Consider the following 22,217-nt stretch of genomic DNA (forward strand, 5'->3'; position numbering starts at 1 on the left):
TGTCCTGAATCTGAATTTCAACACGATTTTGACTATTTGGTGTTACCGCGTCATATGAAAAATATTAATGATCGCGTAACGATGTGTCCTTGCCGACTGGCTCATCCATGTCAAACGCTTCGTTTGATACTCTTGCAAACATTTTATTATATAATAATTATCTTCTAAAACGAAGACCGCTGCCTGATATAAAGCTAGTGTTTGTTGGTTGAGCAATTTCTTGGTCCACTAGTTTATTCGTTAATTCAGCTAATTTCTGATTCGCCGCACCATTAATAATTTTACTGATATTGCTAGGCATCACATCAGTGCTAGGTAATTTGCCTTTTTTACGTACCAATTTTGTGATTTTATCTTTAATGGCACTAAAATCTTTACCAGCTAAATCACCAACAGCAGCAGTAGCTTTATCACGAACAAATCCAATTGCTTTCATCGCTAATTGTTTAGCAATCGGTCCGACTTTAGGTCCTATTCTGGAAACGAAGCTTGTAATTCCGTTGCCGTGAACGAGTTTATATACAGGCAATCTGGAATTAACGACACAAATTTGTGCTGGCCTTCGGTGATGTTTGTGAACTATCATCTTTTATTTAATATTATTTATCTAACAACTAATCGCTATACCCCTCAATAATTTCATCGATTAAATTTCTGTAAGTTTGAACATCTATAATTTTGCCGCTAAATAACTTTTGCAAATATCTGCTGCCTCGTTAGTTATTTCACGTGAATTATTTCCAGCTCGTTTTCCCCCCATAAGTACTTCTAATCGAGACACGTCGTTAACTACACTATTAGGACAGATTGTGTTGTAACCGCTACCGGTAGCGCCATGGACAGGTGAACCTCGTGGTGTTTCAAATTCTTCTCTTTCTTTATTTTCCACTATCCCTTTAAAATATAAATAACCAGGACTAGTAGTATAAATTTTTTCTTTTCTAACAGCAAAATATATCGCTGGAATCCATAATGAACGTGACATCACATTAACGTATTTTGGTTTCACATATTTATCCTTTTTATCATATTCATCAGCAGCAAATCTCGCTAAATCATCTAATGATTTTAAATTCTTTTTAAATGTTTCAAAAAACACATCATTAGGATTATTAATGATATCATCAATTAATTCTTTTTTTTGCAGGAGATGAAGAAATTGTTTCTGATATACCAGGAGATTGTGTAGGTGCAAATCCTAAATCAAATAATTCTGGCTCAGGTGAAGATTCCCTTTTTTTTTATATGAAAATGATACCACTTGTGGATCTTCCTCCTCAGTTGAATATTCTGGTTGTGGTTGCGTAATTCCTCTCTTTTCTTCATCAAATCCTTGTTACGCATTAAAATTGCTACCTGTTTTTTTTTTTGTCTTTTATTCTACTGATATCTAATCTCGCCTTATATATCCACTCGGCAAATTTTTCACGCCCTCTAACAATAACATCAGGGTTTAAAAATCTGCTTCTATCAGCAAAAGTTCTAAAAGCAAATCTACCAAATTCTTTAAAATCTTCCTGATCGTTAAGCTGATATTCACTCATTCTAGCTTTATCATCGTATTTTTGACCCGGTTCAGTGACTGCTGCAATTACAGGTGCAGGTGCTGGCACAACTGCTGGTATTTGCGCAGTTTGTTCCTCAATCTTTTTCAATACAGGTAGAATTCCTGTTTTTCACACTTCAGGATCTTTTACATCTTCTAGTATGACTCGCTCGGTTGTTTTAGTTACTGGCTCGAATAATTCTGTTGTAAAATCCCTAAATCCAAGTTTTTCATCTTGATACGCTTGTATTTTTCTTTTACCAGATTCTCTAACTGGAATTAATTTCCTTAATACAGCTAAATGTTCTCTTGCTATTATTGCTGAATGTGGTTCTCCAACCATGATATACAAATTATTTTACTTTAACAAATAACTTTGACAATTTGACCAAATATTTTAACTTTTGTACAGCAGCAGAGGGGTTGTGACCATTTATTCGCGATTTAATGAGAAAAAAATAGTGGCATCTTCGCAGGGGGCTCTATCTAACCACATTTTTTTTGAAGTTTGTTTTGATTCAGTTACTTTATCTAATTGATTTTGAGATTGTGTAGCCAAGCAATTTGTCTGCGTGATGATATTTTTTGTGTGTTTTTTGGGGAGATCGCACATTTCTCTAATTCCCTTGGTCTGTTAAGCCCCTCTGCTGCTCCATGTCCGTCGGTAAATCTGTAAGTCTACTTTTTTCAAAATGTAACTCTTGAACAAGGTGATTCAATCAAACTTTGTTTATGTATCAAGCACGTTGAGCATATGTGTTTGTCAACCGTTTTGTTCAATGGTAAATCACTGGATATAATTTCCGTATGTTTTGAATGTTTTAAATTATTTTTCAACAGTTTTATATAAATCTGGTATCAAGTGCTTTATGCTAGTTCTGCGTAGAATCTCTGTGATAACTTCTTTGGCACAACAGTTCTAGAAATCTCTACAAAGACTCCTCAGGTAGATCTATATGGTGAGTTTCTTGTTTTTGGACTACAAACTAGTGTTCAAAATATTTGTTCCAGACTGATCTAACTAAGACATACTGAATGATTGTTCAGTTCTGACTTGATTGTGATCAAGACAAATGACTAGTTAAGATTTGAATGATCCATCTAAGTTTAATTCTGGATATAAGATATGAAAGATGATGGAGCGATGTATATGAATTATATGCTGTAGGATAGATTTTCCGCAGGAATTCTATCCTTCGTCATTTTCTAACTTTTATGTAAAGCGTGTACTACATTCGTGCTGTCTGCAACTCTGACAAGGAGAAAACTTGAGATATGTTAGCATAAGAATGTGAAAAGGTGATACTTTACATTTGAGTAATTACAGTACATTGAATTTAGAGACAAAATATTGCTGTTTATATTACTACAAGCAGTTTTTTATGGCTAAGCGTAACTACGTGAGTGTGTACGCTTCATAGTGTTTCAAACACTTCGATCGATAGTAATCAGTAGTAAATAGAGAGAAGCAAAACATTTTTTTAGGGATTAAACACACTAAAAACGCACAAAATGTAGCTCATTTTTATTGCACTTGAGAACAGTGTTATTATGATGAGGGAATTTGTTTATCTTTTACCGTATACCGACTGTTCTATGAATCATTAAATTGGTACATCTTACCGTAAACTGACTGCTCTATGAATCATTAAATTGGTACATTTTACCGTACACCGACTGTTCTATGAATCATTAAATTGGTGTATCTTATCGTAAACCGACTGCACTATGAATCATTAAATTGGTATAATCTTACCTTACAGCGACTGAATAATGAATCTTTAAATTTCTATCTCGAAAACCGAAGTCGACGCCTTATCAAAAATGATTAATGCAGATGGCATGTTAAATGTACCGAACTAAATAGTTCACAAGCTTAGTACTGTTGTTATCAAATATAATGTAGAATCTATCTACTTTTCTCAACTTAATAAACGTGTCATTATGGATTCAAAACATAAATAAAGTGTCATGATCGATTCAAAACATATACAAACGTGTAATGACGTTTTCAAACATGTCATGATATTATGATATATTAAAAATATAAGAAACGTTTAATGATATCATTATATATTCCAAATATAAAAAGCTTCCAATAGTTATAAATAAGTAATGGTGGATTCAAAATAAAAGCATGTAATGATTGATTCAAAAGATAACAAAAGTTCATGGTGAATTCAAAACACTATAAAATTATCATGATGGATTCAAAAATAAGAAACATACCGTTATATATTCAAAATATAAAAACCGTGTCATGATAGATTCAAAACATTATCAATGTTCCATGACATGATATGCTCAAAATGTGAAGTATCATGATGGATTCCAAACATAATGAACGAGTAATGGTGAATTCATAATAAAAACGTGTAATGACGGATTCAGAACTTAATAAACGTGTCATGATGAATTCAAACATAATAAACGTATCATGATGGATTAAAAACAAAAAAGTGTCATGATGGAATCAAAACAGAATCAAAGTGTCATGATTGATTCAAAACATAATCAAAGTGTCATGATGGATTCAAAACAAAAAAGAACTATCTATTGATACAGTGATATATTTGAACAGAGAATACAACTTATTTTCTTTTAAATTTAAACATATTTTGTTGCCTATACTTAGGGCTTGGAATCAGGTTCACAAGCTCTATATACTAGTCCCTCGGCTCTTGAATATACTAAACATTTCATTCTTACTGTGTCTCAATTTCACCTTCTGAGACGAAGGCATGATACACTAAGTGCACTATAATAAGACTATTATCGAACAATTTCATAACAGATCTGAGAGAAAACATTAAATTTCCAGCATTAACTTTATGGAAAAACATGACAGAAATCACGTAGGATATACTGTATAATTGTGATAAGGCTTTGTGTCAAGTTAATAAAAGTAACTCTGTTAGAAAGTCATATCAGACAAAAGATTCTTAAACGAATGAAAGATGTTTATTTCAGTCCTTCAAGATAGGCAAAAGCAAGTTAGCCTTACTTTTAGTATCATGTTAATTTTTGAAAAACTGAATATGTCTCAAATTAGTTGTATCGAAAACCTTCTGTCAGTTTGTGACAGTTCTAGTAGGACGTTAACAAAACGATACATTTCAGAAATCCGAACAGCCTTTGAAGTGCATGTTGAAAAAATATTTTCTAATTATCCTCAAGACTGATCCTGTAGACAGTGCCACCTTCATCCACACTTTGTTAGCATTAGAATCAAAACATGTAATTAATTCACGTCAATTATATTATTTGTCTGTAATTATAGTCAACAGCTATTCTCTAATCTTTCGCAAATTCATTTTTGACAGATTCAAGATTTAAATAATTAATCAATTCAATAATGTTTGCTTTTTTTTCTCTGTTTCTTATTTATTTTGGATTTGTTTGCATAATCAAAATTTACCACTAGTTCCTCTGTAATTCCTTTCGGATTTTGTTGAACGATCCTTCCAGTGCACTGTCTTTGTTATCTACCAGATATATATAAGAAGGGGTCATGGAAAAGGAAGTGATTAACAAATAAGATATAAAGTTGATACTACTTTAATGTCAGATTGAAAAAAAAATGAATATATAGGTGTATCATGTACTCCAATATCGTTTAGTCACCAAAAGAAACAAATTATACGAAATCATATTTACAAAGACAGAAAACACATACCTAGATTAAGAAAGCTACGTTTTTGATAAAATATTTTGAATTTTTTCTTTTGGTGTGTGTACTTTTGTGTGTGTAAAGTCATTTCATGTATATATTCTGGTGAAAATAACATTTTTCATAGTTACATATCAATTAGGCTATATACAAATATCTAAAGACGAGCATTAGTCATAGTTTGTGGCATTCTTGGACGCGTCAATCGTCTAACTGATTTCACTGCAAATAAATAAAAAAAGATAGTGACTGTAAAGTGATTGCAGGTAGCACTCTGGTTCATACGTTGCATGGAATATAGGACATGCACGGTTACATCATAATATTTATTCAGTGAGCATTTACCTACGCTTGACTGTTTCAGTTTGTAGCCTCTTTTCAGTTTGTAGCCTCTTGACTGTTTCAGTTATTAGCCTCTTGATGGCACAGATGTTCATGCTAACTTTATATTATACTTTCTACTTAAAAGTTTATATTTTAATTGAAGATTTTATGTGAATTTTCAAAGAACATCTTTATACAAAAGGCTTCTCTGGTACAAGAAAATCCACATGCATACTCAAACCTAACTTTTGACAGCTTGCAATTAAGAACTTCAGTCTAATAATAACTTTCAGAGCAAAAATACATTTACGTATGATATCTTCTATCCATAGATAGTATATTTTGTTTTAAAAATGCAGCAATTTATAACAAAGGTAGTTATGAGTTTGTGAGTCAGTTCGATTGGTTTCTTTAACACGCTTTCAGTTTGCAAATGTGGAAAAAGTAATTAAAAATGAACACTTCCTTTTTGTGTGCAATAGATCTAATGATCCAAGTTTAGACGTATTATTCAATTTAAGATCAAACTAACGAAAGATTACCATGAACTAACAATTTATACACTGAGGACATCCAGTGAAAAGCAAGAAGCAGTAAGATATCAACACTACTTGAACATGGTCTTTCTTAATTCGTCTTTAGAATATATGCCGTTTTAGTACCTTCCTAACTTGTACTGTCTTCTTTTGCTTTAACTTCGCTGCATTGGTATTGTTTTTCACAGTTATGTGTATATACGATAGCAATCTTGTACAGTATTGTTTTTTTATATAGGAGAGAAGTTTGTATCTTGAAAGAACATGTTACCAATCCAATAATTTTACTTAACCTGCAACAATAACATATTTGAAATCAAAACAAAGCATCTCGCTTTTTATGCTTTTGCTTATCCCTTATTTTATCCACCCTCCAGGACCCACGTTTTCACCTCGTTCTAATTGATTAAAATACAATACTGTGGCTTTCTATGGATTTCATGGATTAATATTTACGACAGCCATTTAAAAAGTATATATGTAAAACAATTCTATTTTTTTTTCTACTGATCAGTGTTTGTTTTAAATATCGTCGTCAATACACTGTTTAATATTTGTTAGAAGGACAGCACGCAGTTTGCGAAACAAGATCGTCTGTGATCATACCCTGATAAAATATCGTTACAAGAAAGTGTCCAGAGGTAGTGAAATATTAACCAAGTAAATAAGCATGTAAGTGCTCATTAACCGATGAATACCTTTTAACCAAGTCAAATTGTAGAAACAGTTTCATTGAATTTACAAACGTAAAAGGTGTTGATGTTTCCTTTGTTTGTTGTTTTTCTTTCCCGAAAAGATATTATACTCTATTTCTTTGATAGTTACCTACAATTTATTTATGTGGAAAGTCCAGATATGCTCAGACAGCATTCTTGAAATGATGATCTGCATTTGCTCAATTTCCACTGTTATGTTATTAAGCCAGAGTTGTAAAAATCATCAAATTGGGAATTAGAAATTAACATTCCTACATTTTTTATCTATTTAAATATGTTGTTTTTTTTACCGTTTTCTGGTAACCAAGCATTTAGCAATAAAGGAGAATTTTTCAATGCAGATAAATATTATAATTGCTAGATATTGAACAAAATTAAAAGGCTTAAGATGAAATATCACAAGCTAAAGAATAAAGATATATAATCCTGGACAATATCGATTTTTAATTTTATGTTTTTAACCGAAATTTCTGTTCTGTTTAAAATGATACATCAAATTAATTTAGTTTGAATTTTCTGCCTCAGTGTAGCTTCAATGATTACAGTGTCCAAGTGAAATACAAACTTAATCTTAAATGAATTGATCTTCAGTGGCTGGTTACAACACGTGTTCCTGGTATAGATTGAATTTTTCAGTACAATAAACAATGATAGCTTGTTAGCCAGTTTAATCAAGACCATCTGAGATAAAGTGTAATTTTTTATCCAACCGTTAAGTCTTATCTGTAAAATGAAAGCAGATGCAAAAAGCAAGTTCACTGATATTTACTAGACTGAGCTTCTTTTATTGGAATAAATTCTGCATCACGATTTTAAGTATTCCCTCAGATTTATGTGATTCACAAACTCAAGCAAAAGCTTTCAGACTGGTAATTTGTTTGTTACATTACTTCGCTATGAGTAGCCTCGGATGAAGAAAGTATAATGTATCCTTTTGGAGTCTGTTACTCTTGCGTACCGAAGAAACGCCTGTGTAATGTAACACAAACCTAACTTAAATGCTCAGTTTTTTTTTTCATTCTCTGTTCTAGCGTTGTTAGTATAGGTTTTTAAAATAGTGCAAGTCCAACAAGTCAAGCTGTTTTTGTTTACCAACGTTTGAGTTCAAACCTTTAACAGGCATTTGGATTAAATTTCCCACGATGGGCATCCACGGTGTTCACCTTGTACGAGATCCAATTTCCTGGCTAAACCTCTGATAATTTATTGAGCACAGATTGAAGAAACGTATCTAAATGACCACATTTGTAAATTACAGATTGAACAGTATATTTAAATAACTAAGACAAATAAATAATTAACTGATTTTGTCGCAGTACATAACATTGTGTTTCATGAAATGTAAATCTATGTACTTAAATGCATCTACAGGTCTTAATGATTCATCACTGTAATAATATGGACGCATTTGTACCTTGCCTCAAATAAAACCCACATTTCTGTTTTAATAGTATGAATTGCAAATTTCCATGAAAATGAATATTCGATTACAAATTGTTCAGCGTGATTTGTAATAAATGTTCAGTGTTTGTAAAATTTCCTGCACCGTTCGATAAAATAGCACATGTAAGAAACAGAAATAGCCTGTACACCTGTACATTTACATTATGCTGTGTACTAGTTAAAATAGTTTGTAAAAAGAAATGCAAATAATATTGATGATAGACTTAACCTTTACTATCAAGCTTTATTGCGAGTAAAACAATTTGAAAACTATTATTATTATTTACTCAAGATTTCACAGAATTATTAATAACACCTAAAGTCTTAATCATCAATCAACTAATCCCACAATGGGTTAATGTTTCCCATGACAAGTTGTGGTCGTTTTTTTATCACGCGCTTTCTCATAATCAATGAATGTACAATAAAATATTTCACATAGCACCTAAAATTAATTTTTTTTATGCCAACACTACAGTCAACACTTTTGGTTTCGAACTCAAACGGGGCAAGACCAAAATCCAAAGATCAGTCAAAAGACCATCACAATAGTAACAACACCAGAAGGGCACTAGGCTGAGGAACTGGACTAGTTTACGTATATCGGCTGCTTACTCCACAGCTTATGTAGTTGCAGACTATATACATCATAGAGCCGCGTCGAAATCGCTCAAAGCTGTGTGAACAACTTAGATACATCTTGCCCTCAAAGATAACACTGCAATAAGGTGTAAGGTAAACATCCTAAAATTCTTTCTTCACGGCAAGCACACATGGACAATGGCAGCGGCGATAAGAAAAAGCTGTTATTAATGCTGGTTTGAAAAGACAGACTGTAAAACAAATATCCATTTAATGTTTATAAATAATAATATACACGTATCTATAGTATCTATAGTTTCTAACATGGTGAAAAATTAAATGTTTATGTGCCGAGACAAACTTATGGCTAGCTAGTATGGTGAAATATTTGATACAGGTATTCATATGTCTAGATAAAAAATATAACTAATATGGCAATTTATTTTGTCATGTTTGCTCCGTATAAGCGTCGTACGTTTGCTTAGAAGCATACACCTGCAATAAAATTGTTTCATTTATTAGGGTATAACTTTCCAGTTTGAACATCTCATTTTGTTCTCTTTTATCCATTCCATGATAAAACATCTGACGACAACTGAAAGATTAGAAAAGTTATTGGCTAACATATTTTGTTGAGCTGCTTGTTTGGGTGAATATATTTTGCAAATATAAAAGATCAATGGTACCTTTGTAGCAAACTCTATGTCACATGTACCCAAAAAAATATTAATGCAGAGATCAGAGACAGAACGAAGCAACAGACGGTCACATGATCCAGTCTAGATTCTTGCAGCTCTTTGCCCAGATACTACCTATAATGACCACAGTCATGAACTTTAAGCTCATTTTTTAAACGTTTTAGTGCTTTGGGCGGCAGTATCCAAAGGAAAGAACGAAGAGATCATAATTCTAACCAGGACCCGAAGCAGTTCAACCTTGGACTAAGCACCGAGTGGCAAAAGGCACGAGATCGCACTTACTGGCGCTGGCTCTCATCTACAGCAAAACTGTCCAGATCCGCACTTTAACGGCGAACCCATCTTCTTTTTGAAATATTTGTTCATACTTGTCATGTAATTTACACAATCTTGCATTACATGTTTGAGAATCATTTTTGTTAAGGGGCTATTGAATGTAATACCCCTATAGTTATTAATTTCATAAATAATATTCTTACGAATATGTACTATGACTCTGAGCTATGGCAACTTCATAGAATACCATGACAAAGCTTAATGAGAAAATACTAATAACATCAATAAATCATTTCATGCAGTATGTTTCCAGTTGTGTTGATTTAAGTCTTATTGAAAAATCTAACCTCCTTTTTCATTAGGGGAAATATCTATATGCAGTCTCCATTGATTATTTTAGCATTGACGGAGACCAGTTCATCTTCTTGAGAACGATCAATTATTGATTCTTAAGAACTATAAATAGTTTTAAATGCCGAAAGTCAATTGCTAAATGGCTTAATGTATTAATTATGTATTAATCTTTTTCCATAAAGCATCTAGGGTTAAATTAAGTCATGCTGATTATTTTTATACCCTCTGTAGGCTTATGCTATTTTGCGCAAGATTCTTAGCTTTATTATGACTTTCTCTAGCTTTATAATATTAATTAAAGTTTTTTAAGGTTTTAGTCCAATGTTACACATTGCTAAGGACAATCAACTAAATTCGTTCTTTCTGACAACTTTCATTAAACAAAACTATATGGTCTTTTAAATCCAAGTAATATTAACGTCATATCACAAATCCATTAGAATAGAATATTCCGAATGAATTTAAGATATTGAATGTGCATTGCATAGCATTGAATGTGCCTAACTGCCAGAATGTCTAAAAATGGATTCGTAATAATTCCAAAATATTGTTTATTCCAAACAGCCATTTGAGCACTGTGCAAGTCCAATAAATAATTAAAGTAGTGATTCCTCTCAAATTAAATTAAAACACAGTATTATATCCTTCTGCTGACTGAATATTAAAAAGGACACTGATATAAAACCGAATAGGAATATGAATGAATAATGGTTACGTCTTCCTCCTTATATAAATCCCCACGACTCTATTACGATTCTATGTCGCAATACATTCCTGCTGGATCTATGTCGAGAAACCTCTCCACTTGACCTATGTAGCAATACTCAATCATACCAATGTAAACTGACCCCAACCTATAAAAGGTTATAATATCAAGGTTGGGTTTAGAAATAAAGCAAATAGCATGTTTAACGCGTTAATATCTTTAAATGTAATCTATATTCACATGTCAATATTGGCTATGTAATATGTTGTTTATAAATGATCGTTACAATTACAATAATGGACACAAGTTAAAAACACAATATAGATAATAATAATAATAATAATAATAATGATAATAATAATAATAATAATAACAACAACAATAATAATAATAATAATAATAATAATAATAATAATAATAATAATAATAATAATGATAATAATAATAATAATAATAATAATGAGGACTTTGTATAGCGCCTAGTCTTTAGAAGCTCTAAGCGCTTTATATCATTAGACAACACCTATACGATAAAAAACATATAATAACATTATTACAAAAACAAACACCATACAATTAGAAAAACATTACAAAATAAAAAAACATGCTGAGAATATTTCAGTTAAGAAACATTATTAGGTGTTTAAGTTTGTTTTGAGGGCCCTCTTGAACCTGATCACTGTGTCTTTGTGTCTAAGTTCCGTGGGTAATTCATTCCACGTTGCTTGGCCCTGGTATGCAAAAGAACGCTGTCCATATGACTTTGTTTTCATAGTGGGAATAATGAGTATACGATTATACGAAGAGGAGCGTAAGTATCTTCCTGGTGTGTACACTTGGGTGAGGTCAGATAGGTATGTTGGACTAGAGTCTGACAGTGAAACATAGCACAGACAATAAATTTCGTGTTTGATTCTGGATCAAATGGATATCCAGTGAACACATGGGTAAGATCGGATAGGTATGTTGGACTAGAGTCCGACAGTGAAACGTAGCACAGAGAACAAATTTTGTGTTTGATTCTGGATCGAATGAATAGCCAGTGTAGGGTACAGAGCAGCGGGGAGGTGTGCTCTGATCCTGGTACTCAAAGTATGATCCGAGCAGCTGTGTTTTGAACTGTTTGTAGTTTCTGGAGTAGATATTGAGATGAACCAGACAGAACTGAGTTACAATAGTCCAGTCTTGAAAGTACTAATGAACACACAAGGGTTTTAGTGGTATTAACTGAAAGATATTTGCAAATTGAGCTGATGCGTCTCAGCTCAAGATATGCAGCCTTGCAAATGTTTATGACATGTTTGTGCAATGTGAGAGTACTGTCCAGAGTAACACCTAGGTTTCGTACTGATTGTGTGAAATTAATGTTGGTGTTGCTGATATTTATTGTTTAAGGTATAGGGTGTGAATGAGAAAGTCTTTGTGTTGTGATCAGAATGGCCTCAGTTTTATCATCATTCATCTGCAGCTTGTTACATGTCATCCATGATTTCACATCAGTAATGCCCTCTCTACACCTTGGATGGTAGCATCAACTTCAGCTGGGTGGCTAGATTTGTATATTTGTATATCAGCGTACAATTGGTGAGACACTGGATGATGATCTATGACACCTGAGAGCGACTGAGTGTACAGAATGAAGAGAACAGGTCCAAGAACCGAGCCCTGTAGAACACCACAACATAGATCAACTGGGCTGGAGTGTATTCCATTTGCAGATACAATTTGTGTCCTGTTGACCAAGTAGGACTTCAACCACAGTAAGGCTGTATCATGAATGCCAAATACATGCTGGAGACGGTGAAGTAATATATCATGGTCTATTGTGTCAAATGCTGCAGACAAATCAAGGAGGGTGAGGACTGTAATCTTTCCGCTATCCAACGCAGAGAGAATGTCATTAACTACTTTTAAAAGAGTAGTTTCAGTACTGTGGCAAGGGCGATATGCAGATTGTAAATTGCTAAAAAGACTGTTTGAATTTAGATGAGATACAAGCTGGGATAGAACAACCTTTTCTAAGATTTTTTATATGAATGGGAGATTAGAAACTGGGCGGTAGCTCTTTAAATCGTTATGCTCTAGTGTTGGTTTCTTCAGCAGAGGCTTTACAATGGCAGTTTTGAAAAATGATGGAAATTCCCCGGATGAGAGAGAGGTATTAATAACATCAGTTAGTGAAGGCAATACTGGATCTAAACACTCAAGCAGCAGTGATGTTGGAGTTGGATCAAGTTCACATGACTTTGGTGCACTCTTCACCACGATTGATAAAAATCGTTTTTCTGTTTCTTTTGATGCGATTCAGTATAATTTTGTAAAGGCATTAAAAGTTCATGTTTCCAAACATCATTAACAATACTGTCAGCAATAACATATAATGCATCCAGTTCCTTGCCGATGTTAGGTACATAATATTCCATATCTAGCATACTAACATGAACCAAATGAGTCTTTCAAATAACACCATGTATTAGTTCCTCCACAAATAATGTTACGTTGTAAGCAGTGACTTTTTCAATGCCTAAGAGATATCGTACCTTGTTTCTACGGATTGTGTGTGTGTGTGTGTGTATATATATATATAAGCAGCAGTATATGAATAGAAAATGAACCGTATGGTATACATAAACGACTTACTTGAACATGCAAGAACAATATGCTCAAAGGAAATTCCCCACTACGCTCCACCCATCTGTCTGATGGAAGATGTAATCTATCATCGGAGCGTAACCGCCCATATAAGAAAACCAATATTATGACGTTACATAGGTCCGTTTTTTGACCACAAGGTCTTTGTTTACTTTGTTAAGAAGATGCACATCAGTACAAATAAGCAAAAGATGTACTTGCTTAGTTAAAGGGTATACCTAAAAAGTATATTTCTAGCACTGAAATCATATATAACAAAAACTTGACCAAATGTTACTTTTAAGAATTTTCATAACTAAAACCGAACTTTTCGAAAGTATGTCACTTTAGAATATGTACTAGTCTTCATCGAATTCAATTCTTTTTAAAATCGAGCTTTAGCCACAAAATAACCCGACAAAACAAAACAATAAACATACTAAACATATTTTGTCGATTCAATAATGGACACTTTGCATTATACAGTGATCTGAACAAATTGAAATCCAGCCACAAAATATCCTTTTACTCCCTGTTTATGATTTATTGTTGGGATTGACCAAGGCTTCTGATAAGATGGTCAAAATTTCCTTTTTTCTTCAATCCATATATATTCTAAGACAGCATATACATTCTATCATCCAGGAATACCTACCCTGAGGGTTGAAACAATATAAAAGCCCCCCCCCCATTAGTTTTATTCTGTCATTTTCTGCATTAATGCGACATTTTTTTGAAAATCTTCTTCCTTCTTTCCACAACATAGCTGTTTCTGAACTCGAAAAGTTCTCTCCTTTAATTTTAAAGAAACCATCTATACTATATTGCTAATTTCTTCAGACCAGAATGATGATGGAATTTTAACAGTATTAGCCTGATCTTCTTACGATTAGCAACAGCTTTGACATCATCATGACGTAAGTCAATAATATCGCCACATTCTGCTCCTTCCTTCTATTCATATGTACATTCAGCAAGAACCATGACCAATAGCCTTAACCTCGATCATATAAAGTAAATCGAACTCAATATTCCTTATATCGCCAGGCTTAATCTCTAAAGCGTTTGGACAGAAGTCTCTCAGCAAAGCAGTAAAGTGGTTTCGATTCGTCTCAGCAATGAAAAACTTCAGTGGGATATCTCTCGTGGACCCAGCAACCAAACTGATTACCTTTGTATTTAAGTTTAAAATGTCAGTTTGAAGCACGTTTGTAGTTGCTAACCTTGGACCTTTTAAGAGTTCTGATTTCTGCCTTGGACAATACATTCTTCCACTCCTAATATCTATTGCAAAAGAAAGAACAACTGTATCCAGCAACCTTTTATCCTTTAATCCTTTAATCTGATCCAAACAAACTAATTTAACGTTAATTTATTAAATTCTGCTCTGATTTCAGACAAGGCGAAAAAAATAGCATTCTATTTCCCAGACAGCAATCTTGAGTTCATGTATCACTTTCACAACTTGTAACCTAAGGCTGACATGGAGTTTATGTAGACCTTTGTTGTCTAGATGGTTCTGACCATGTAATACATATTTGGGTATCCTGCGTAGGATTTCCCAAAAGAGAATATAATGGTTCTGACCATGTAATACATATTTGGGTATCCTGCGTGGGATTTCCCAAAATGGAATATAATGGATGGTTCTGACCATGTAATACATATTTGGGTATCTTGCGTGGGATTTCCCAAAAGGGAATATAATGGTTAGTTTACCTCGCTCATATTGATCACTAATTGACTTGTCCTCATAAAAAGTGCCCTGAAAAAAAGTGAAGCTTGAGACTATTGAAAATTCGTATAAAAACCAACGACTTGTAACGAATTCTTCATTTTGAGTTACAAAGAGTCAGGTAAACATTTCATATTCAGATCCAATTATCTTTGCTTCCCTCTATTTCGTCCATCCTGTATAACTTGTTTCTCCTTTGAATCCCTTCGGTCTTTGTTTACTAATTGGATTTCATTTTATGAGGAAGTTTGACTGGATTCAGACTTGAAGCAAAACAACTTGCAAGCCAGCTTCTTCCAGTTACATAATTCAAACTGCCCATCCATATAATGCAGAGCGAACTTACTAGCAGCCTCAATTTTGAATTTTCAGACCTCATTCCTCATTAAATTCCAAAACAATTTCTGTAATTTTACACTAAAAGACGAGACTCAGAAAGCCCACTTGGAAAAGAGAATAAACAGTTCAAGCGTCATTGGGAATGGTATGTGATCAAATCGATGGTATACAATAACTGTCTGGAAAGACAGGCTAATATATTTACCAAACTGGTTCGATGTGGCTGAGACATTTCACTAGTGCAGGAATGTCATCATCCCTATGATACAAAACACATCACTAACTGACATGATTGACCCTTGTACCCCTGCAGCCCCTTTGAATCCTAAAAGAATGGTCTACACATCAAAACTATCTGTAAATATTATTTCAGTTGACATTATGGATATGTTTTGATGGAGAGAAGTGTCTGTATAAACATTTTATAAGACTATTAAGCATTAATTCTAATGGTAACACTGTTGCATTAACGCTATTCATCATTTCGATAACATGTTTAAACTAAAAGAGTTTCAAAACAACGAATCGAATCTAAGTTTATCTCTAATACAGCAGTTTATGGTCTTTCTTAATGTAAGCTCTATGTATAAACACAAAGACTGAAAACATAAATACACAGTTAATGGAACTCACCTACGACAAAAGGAAATAAATATTAAATTACCAAATTGAGAAAGACTTGCAAATGGCTGCTGTAGTTAGGTATATACGAACTAGTTTATAAATACAATTGAATTCACTCTTCCTGGTTCACATGGTTTAAAATGTGCAGATAAACAAAGGAAAGCCAATAAATCGATAAAATGGACTACACTGTACAAACTTTGTAATGTTACTTACTTATTCATACAAAGATGATAAGTGATTTGGTTTAAAAATTGCTGGATTTATGATGATCGAAATATTTTGCCACTAGGTATAGTTACAAATCTCCTGACAAACTGTGTAAGGAAAATTAAACTTTAAAGTTACAAATAATGCAAAATGGGTAGGGAAAGCGGCGTGGGTGGGTGGGTGGAATTGCGTATGGACTCATGTTACAATTATTTTTCCTATATAGCATTTACATTTTCTGTCAGTAATGAATAACCCATTGTCTCCAAAGCTAATTAATCATATGTTAATATCAAATAAATTCAATGACGAACTTCCCGTGATATTCTTGTCATAGGTCGTCAAGCAGCTTTTTGACAGGTTGGAATGTAAATAAACTTTCTATAAGCTCACAGATTTCATTTCCGGGTTAGAGTTTATATTTCATTACTCAGTGTGTACTGTTGCCAAATTACCCAAAGACAACAACACCATAATTCTCATATTGTCAACAATAAACAATTACATTTGCCTAAAACAATAGATAATCTAACTCATGCTTCTTCCTTCAAAAGAGAAGAATTGTTTTGCTAAAAATAGTCTGTGACTATAATCGTCGGTACTGAACCGGAAGTAATAACTGTGACCCGAATACATATGACCACAGGACATATTGGGCTATATTGGCAAAGGGAAGCATATTGTAGCATTTTGATTGGTATCGACGAACTTTCTGCCTTCCGTTTCTGTATCTCGCGTATCTTAACAAGGACTGATTTGAATATGTTTAAACATTGAACTAAATCACAACTGAAATAAGCCTCGGGTTTTATTACCTTTACTTGGAACATAAAATAAACCTCGGGTCTTATTACCTTTACTAGGAACATAAAATAAGCCTTGGGTTTTATTCTGAACAAAATATTGTCCCTTAATATTCATTAAATGAAACAAAATCGATGAGATATAACTTTGAATCTAAAATGTAATAGTTAAAATCTGTTTCTTCTAAATTTCATCGCAATTTAGTAACAAAATATTACTTATTCTGTAGTAATTTGTATGAAATTGTAGTTTGTGTGTTATATAAAAATGGTATAATAATTTGAAAAACAAACAGCTTGCAACAAATTGTTTTATTGTATTTAATAAAAAATGGAACTTCAAAATTGTTTGCAGCTCATTGTGCATTTAATTAAAAGTAGTAACTGCAAAATAGATTTTGGATGACACAAAATTCTGTTGATAAACAAATAACGTAAATATTATAGTTTACAGTTGCTATTTATTGGAATTGGCTTGACAGTTGACTTTTTGTGGGTTTTCTGTTGTTGTTTTCTTTCCTTGGATCTTCCAGAAACTGTGTTAATATGGCCTTTCACTCAGGTTTATATCTATTCTGAATAATGTTTATTTAACGTTTCTCTCACTAGTATCTATAACGTTTTAGTATGTTAGTAGCTGTGCCACAGGGTGTGTCTGATTCATCTAGTGCAGTAGTGTAATTGTAGTTAGTGCTTGCACATTCTGCTTCCAGCTGCTGCCGCGGGATAGCCTTCGAACATTCAGTGGCGAAAAGGGGAGTCGAGTGCGTAAGCCTCTCTCGCCAAGACTCGTGCAGTCCCCCCCCCCTTCACTACACGGTAAGTGGGCATCATTTGACCCCTGGCTGAACAGAAGGGGATCTTGGAGCAGCTTTGGGCCCCAGAGGTGTGGCGTACAGGCCCACTGATATGTGGACACTCCCTGGCGTTACACTGACCCCACCTATGGATTAAATAGAGGTACCTGCCTACCCTTCCAAGTAAAATCTGATCCGGCTGACTGGACCGATGCAATCATAGTCCACCCAACGGCCAGGATGATGGACCAACAAGGTGCTGTGAAGCACCAAGGGCATTGATGAGGCATATTAGAAGTCATGGCCATCCAATGCAGCCAACGGAGTCTCCAACCGTAGCAAGTCTTCGTGCCACTTGGAAATGGCTCCTGCGGCCGAGAGAGTAGAATCGCCCCTTTTCAACGACTTTTCCGACTTTAAAAGCTTTACAGCATATGTCTTCTTCTTCTTCTTTAGTGTTATCATCGGACACGATGGACAGCCAAAGAATATACATGTGTGTTTATTAAAAACGTTAAATACCACAACGTCTCAAACGTGATCATCTTTAAATCAAATGATGGATATATCATAACGCTTATCAATTTAAGCTTATTCTATATGTTTTCGTCTCTCTGAGTTCAATCATTGCGCTACAGGGGGAGGGCCAGTGTAATTATGTGATATAATATTTCTCCGAAAAATGCAAATAATTTATCACTGTGTTTGTCATTTGTGGGAACCAATATATGCTTATATCCCATTTGATAGTATGAGAAGAATGACATTTTCGTCCACGAGTGTAAAATAATGTACGTAAGGATACCCTACAGGTGCTTTTTCAAATGTAAACAGGGACATTCAGTGATTTTGGGTGTGCAACACGTGCCACGACTAAGCTATTCATGGTCCTAATTTGAGGAATGTGATATATTAAGGTTAGAATAATATTTACTGATTACGAGCCTCGTTTATCATCGTCAACCAATATTATATCATGTTATATCATGCCATATTATGTCATATTCAGACAGTAATTTGAATGCTACATTGAAGAAGCATAAAAAATATGTTTGACTGTATGTAACTGCTTCTAGCTAAATATATATCTTTTTTTTATGTGATTTACTTCTATTAAATTCCTTTTCCTGCAATTTCCTATCCAGATCGAAATGATGCATGTGGTTCAGAAAGATCAGTAGGCTTCTGAGTTCCATAATAATTCCATGCTACTCGGAATGCATGAATTGTCTGCCCGTCTGATATACAATCTTTTTTAAACAAATGCAAACCTTTCACAAACCTTTCACAATACACGTAACATCTGTTCCACGCCAGGATACAAACACACTAAATGTGACGACTAAATGTAAACTGAACATTCTTAAAAAATTCTTATTACCTCCATGTCACGGTATAAACACATGATTCCGACATCATATAAAATTCGCAAATTTTTTTTCACAGATGTAAACTCCGAACGCTGACAGAAGTGGGTCTACATCTTTCAGTATAAATAACAACTATACTGAATAGCGTAAACCCTAACTGCATAATGCGCCAGAAACATCATCGCTATTTTTAGCTTTGCTTTGTAAAGCAAATACTGTCGAAATGGAGAAAATGTAAAGAGGAAAATACTACTGAAATGTGGCACAATTATGGATTATTGTGTAGTCGTAAGGCATGATCTTGGTACATATAAACAGATAATGAATTCTTTTTTGTTACTGAAGAAAATAAACTACATTTTAGCTAATGTACCAATAATTTTAATAATATGAATTAGGTGCAAAAGTACAATTCAAAACTAGTGATATTGTATTAAGATATTGTATTATAAATAGAGTTTGTTCAACTCATGACTACCTTTTTTAAATTTTTTGATTGGAACAATTTTCCAGGACCGTATGCGTGAACAAAAATGTGGCAGTCTCTTTTGAACAAAATTGTCTTGCGATATCTTTTCCCACCGTTATGTGTTGCATACAAGTATAAAACTTTGGCATTGTTTTGTGATATACCTCTTAATTTTCTAACCAATTATAAGCCAGATTTGTACGGTAAAAATGCCAAAAAAAAAAGGGTAACGATACTCTAACGGAAGTAAATTATGTGATTAATTTGATTAAATTTGTTGGCTTTCGCTTTTTCTGTTACTTAGTTTATGACTATAAAATTATAACAATACCTCAATAATGAATCATATATCATATATCCTCCAGGCAGCTTAAAGTATTATATGATTTAAACATAAACTATCAGTCATTAGATGATTCGATTTTAAATGTGTTCCAATTCGCCACGCTATCCATAATAAAATCAAGCTTGAATTTCTGACCTACTTTGCAAACGTAATGTCTATCTTTCTAAAGGATAGATGACTAAAGACGGATTTCTTGCAAACAAAATGGTCCACTTTGCTCACGTCATGTGACTAAAGATTTATTGGCGAAATAATGTTAATATGTTTTTCATATTCCTATATTTTCACGTGCGAAAAATATATCCTTATATTTTCACGTGTTAAAATATAAGATTTCCCATCATGCCATGCGACGCTTGATTGATAGTGCCTACAAAGCTGCACCTGCAGCAACAAAAACGAGTACTTTGTGGACTAGAACAAACAAATAGAAACTGCACTGCATTTCAGACAAGGATAAAAAAATGTTTGATAAATGAATCAGACAACATTCACATCTCTTTGAAATTATTTCCACTTACTTCCCTGACAACAACTACAAACCCGCTATTATGCATAGGGTAGTCGAACTTACGTTGTTTTCAGATAGGGTCATATAGTCTACAAAATAACAAAAAAATATGATATATTGCGACAGATAAGGTCAACCCAATCCTACGGCATTCTTAAGTCTTAAGTGTTTTGCCGTGCGGTGAGTTTTAACTTCAATTCTGGAGCATTTTTGGTGTATAATAAAAAGAAGATATAATAAAGTATCACAAACTTTAAATATGTATTCCCCTTCGAAAACCAATATAAAAGAAAAGGGATGGCCGTGCAGTGTACATTACATAATCTTTTCTTTTACGGAAACCTTTTCTCTAAAATCACTCAAGATTGTCACGTTTGAGCCATTTGTTTTGAAAATAGTAGCGAGAAGTCTGTGGAATAACTCAGCTAGTTAAGGAGGTTCTTATAAGTATTTAATGACCACTTTGACATATCACTGTTAATGGTTTCGAACACCGTTTATATGTCTGTACGATAGAAAATCTTTCATGTGCAGTTATAATATAACTATAATTTGAGAGGACGCAAAATAACAATTACATGTATTCGACTGTTTTCTCTCTAATACAACTTCAAATCAGTCACAATTGCATATGGCAGCTTTCAATGTTAATTTAAATCAATGTGTGGCATCTAATGGGCATGTATTTTTTTTCAAACCAATTCAAAAATGTCCGTATGGAAAAACACATTATTCCGTTTATCAAATGCGTGTTATAGTCTTCCACCTCATTTAGTTTTATCCGCTCCATTTCAACAGTTTACCCGATCCCTTCAATGAGTATTTTATTCCTGTAAAAATATGTATGAATATCCAGGTATGCTTTATACAATGTGTAATGTAAATATAATTCGATCACATACAGCAGTGCTAAAGCATTAGAAAATCAATACAATGTGGTGGATAGACTTCATCTAGACCTGAATAGCGTTTTAATTATTATATTTCTAAAACGGCAACATCTTTTATCAAAAATTATGTTCCATCAGTTTCTATTGAACCACAGGTGCAGCAGTGGTTCACTTTCTGATTGACAATCGAGACCGTACATGTGGCTTGCTCAGATTGATTCTGATGTGGAAAAACATGAGTTCATAAATTTATATTTTTTGTAATTGTTGTCTTTCACAAAAGTTGTAAATCAACTGGCGTCTTTAAATGACAGAGGAGGTAATTTACTTCTTTTTTTTAATATATGTTGTTTGAAGCCCCAATGCCGCCGTTACGTGCAAGAAGTCGTACACGCCAAAATATTTTAATAATACTGAATCTTCAAAGATGTTGGTACTAAACATCATTGGGTTCCATTAAAACCAGATAACATCGACCTTTCATCACATTATCGGCCATGTAGTTTCTCCTTCGAACCGAGAAACCCTGCCATTTTTCACATCTGTGAGAATTAATCCGATATTGATCAGCGACATCCATGGGTCAACCAATTTCAGTCTGATGACGTCACTGTTGTAAAGCTAAGAATCCAACACCACGC

The 22,217-nt window shown here is 33.6% G+C and overlaps 1 protein-coding gene across 2 annotated transcripts in view; it reads left to right on the forward strand.

Moving 5' to 3' along the window:
* The window catches only part of LOC149789183 (melatonin receptor type 1B-A-like), a 194,624-nt gene that overhangs the window by 93,642 nt on the left and 78,765 nt on the right, over window positions 1-22,217 (forward strand). The window contains exon 2 of one of the 2 annotated variants that reach the window (XR_016424474.1): window positions 9,680-10,002. The exons of the other annotated variant lie outside the window; for it this stretch is intronic. The gene's annotated coding sequence lies outside the window, so the exon portion shown is untranslated. Of the gene's footprint in view, window positions 1-9,679; window positions 10,003-22,217 lie in introns of those variants that run through there. 2 annotated transcript variants of the gene reach the window in all.

Source organism: Sinohyriopsis cumingii, chromosome 11, assembly GCF_028554795.1.
Source record: "Sinohyriopsis cumingii isolate HCF-2022 chromosome 11, ASM2855479v2, whole genome shotgun sequence".
NCBI classification, from domain to species: domain Eukaryota; kingdom Metazoa; phylum Mollusca; class Bivalvia; order Unionida; family Unionidae; genus Sinohyriopsis; species Sinohyriopsis cumingii.